The sequence below is a fragment of the Jaculus jaculus genome, chromosome 11, assembly GCF_020740685.1.
Source record: "Jaculus jaculus isolate mJacJac1 chromosome 11, mJacJac1.mat.Y.cur, whole genome shotgun sequence".
NCBI lineage: Eukaryota > Metazoa > Chordata > Mammalia > Rodentia > Dipodidae > Jaculus > Jaculus jaculus.
This window is the reverse complement of record NC_059112.1, coordinates 76,127,888-76,130,765: the sequence shown is the minus strand read 5'-3', so window position 1 is coordinate 76,130,765 and position 2,878 is coordinate 76,127,888. Positions and strand designations below refer to the sequence as shown.

Genomic DNA, 2,878 nt, shown 5'->3' with positions numbered 1-2,878 from the left:
TAAAAAACAGTTGTAATAAGGAGATGCTGCAAGATGAGCAACTAATCTGTCTTTTGAGTTGAGTTGAATTTTGAATTGATAAACTTCTAAAAGCAAACTTGTATACATACACACTCAGCAACATACAAGTACAGCATCGGGTTTTAGGAGAGAAATAAGTAGCAAAGATCTTGTTCGTGAAATGATGAGACCTGAATCCTGGCATGTATTTTGCATTTATTACCCATGTAGCCTTACAAAAGTAAATTAAACTCATCCATGAAAGGAAAACACAAATTAGATGAACTTTAAAGTCTCTACTAGTTCTACCATCAGAGACAATTTAATTTTGCAGAAAGTATTATTAGCCTGAAATTTTTAAAGGTCAATTAAGCAAAATTCTCCTGGGAAATCTGCCACTAACACAAAGATTTCCACAGTAATGAAGAATAGAAATCTGTTTTTAGAACATTACAAGCAGTGTGAGCTTTAAGATAAGATGGGTTTGGTCAATGTGGAGAACCTAAAAAGAATTGAAAACTTAAAAGACTGAACATAAAAATCATATGCTCGTAATTGCTATAAAAATCCAACATAAGTAAATTATAAATAAAAATGATAATATACAGTATTTTCAAATAAAAATATATTGTACGCATATAATTGTATATATAGTATGAAATTCATTAAGATGTAAAAACAAAAGATAAAATCAGGATAGGTAGATGCATACATAATGATTTTTGTCACAGAAGAAAGGTATCTTTTTGTTCTATGTGATGCTCTCCATGCACATGCATTTACTGAGAATTTCAGGATTTGTGATTTTTTTAATGTTTTATTTATTTGAAAGAGATAGAGAAAGAGAGGGAGGGAGAATGGACATGCCAGGGCCTCTAGTCCCTGATAAAAAAAAGAAAAAAACTCCAGACACATGTGCCACCTTGTGCATCTGGCTTATGTGGGTACTGGGGAATCAAACCTGAGCCCTTTGACTTCACAGGCAGGCAACTCAACTGCTAAAGACATATCTCCAGCCCAAAATATTTATTTTAGTGATGAAAGTCTTGGAAATCATATCTAAACATCATGTTTTTCCCCACTTGCTGACAGATAACTCTAATTAAAAGACCCCTCATCTGTAATTATTTTAAATAAAGCATTTTATCTTTTTGCCTTCTAAATTTTATTCCATTCATATGGTCTGCTAGAAGATACTAAAAATTGGTCTTTCTACCACCTTGCTAGCAGGCTTCAACTATGCTACATGCAGCTATAGTCACCCTTGTCTGTAATGTATCACTAGAGCTCACTTCTCCCTTCTTTCAGTAGCATCTCATTTTTCCTTTCTTTTATCCCAAGCATTCTCCTCTTCTATGCACTCCATGAAACACTGATCCTGTGATTTTGAAAAATATAGGATATAATCAGCTTCCTTTGTCTATTTGTACATATAAAGATGCCATTCTATTACAGAACAATAGCATCCAGAATTATGTAAGAATATTTACAAAATTTTATATTTTGAAATATTTTATTTATTTATTTGAAAGAGAGAGAGAGAGAGAATGGGCATCAGGTCCTCTTGCCCCTGCAAGCAAACTCCAGACAAAAATATAGAACACTTTCTGGGCAAGGTGGAGCACACTTTTAATCCCAGAACTTGGGTTGCAGAGGTAGAAGGATTGCCATGAGTATGAGGTCACATTGAGACTACAGAGTGCATTCCAGGTCAGCCTGGGCTAGAGTGAGAACCTACCTTGAAAAATCAAAGAATAAAAACCAAAATATGGAACACTTCACTAATTTGCATATCATCCTCATGCAGGGGTCATGCTCATCTTCTCTGTATTGTTCCACTTTTAGTATATGGAATGCTGAAGCAAGCAGAAGAATCTTTACATTTTTGTTTACCATTTTCAAATGTCAAAACAAAATTTAGCTCATAAAGCCTAGGATTACATGTACCATTATTTCAGAATAAACTTCTTACGCTTCCTGTTGTGAGTTAAATACATACATTTAAGAAGAAAGCAAAGCACAGAAAATGACAATTGTTTTTATAAGATTTCATTTTATATAATTTCTATCCATGATTTTTAAATGGCAGAAGAGACTTTAGATGGAAATAGAAAGATGTAGTACTAAATTTCCCTTTTTAAAATTATTGTTTATTTTTATTTATTTGAGAGTGACAGAGGGATAAAGAGGCAGGAAGAGGGCAAGCACTTAACTGCTAAACCATCTCCCCAGCCCTAAATTTCCCTTTTTGATTTGAATGGCTAAAATTAACTCAATTTGCAAACTTCTTTGGAGATCTACATGCTTTCATTGCAGTCACTTTGAAGTAGTATACACTGTTGAGTACTTATCTGGCCTTTGCTGAGCTTTTTTTTATTGTATCTCAAAAACAATGTATAATTTTTGTAAATTTATATTGGTTAATCTTAATATAGCATAAATAATCATTTTATTTTTTGGTTGTACTTAAAAGTAGTGTTTTTTTAAATTTAATTAGTTTTGTACTCAGTGAATGCAGTCAAATTGGTACTGTTGTTAGTCTCCTCCCTGTCCTCCCCCACCCCCCTGGCTTCTCCTTGTTGAGGTGTATGGGTCATGCATTGTGGGGGTTAGCCTCAGTTATGGATAGGAGGAAATGTCTCTATGTATCATGAACAAACGTGTGGCTCTGAAATTCTTCCCACCCCCTCTTCCACAAATTTCCCTGAGCCATGTTGGGTTCATTTTAGATCTGCTTCAGTGATGAAGTCTTGGGAACCTCTGTGTCTCTAGATATCTGATTTGATAGGAGTTGATTGTTCTCTGCATCAATCTCCTTCACCCTTGTGCAGGTACCAGGTTCACCAAGGAAATAGAACCCATCCTTGTTTGGCCAATT

The 2,878-nt window shown here is 34.4% G+C and overlaps 1 non-coding gene across 1 annotated transcript; it reads right to left on the bottom strand.

Moving 5' to 3' along the window:
• Positions 1 to 1,762: 1,762 nt before the first annotated feature.
• On the bottom strand, positions 1,763 to 1,867 carry LOC123453402. Its single transcript, XR_006632795.1, has one exon. It is a non-coding gene; the product is annotated as a U6 spliceosomal RNA (small nuclear RNA).
• Positions 1,868 to 2,878: the final 1,011 nt, after the last annotated feature.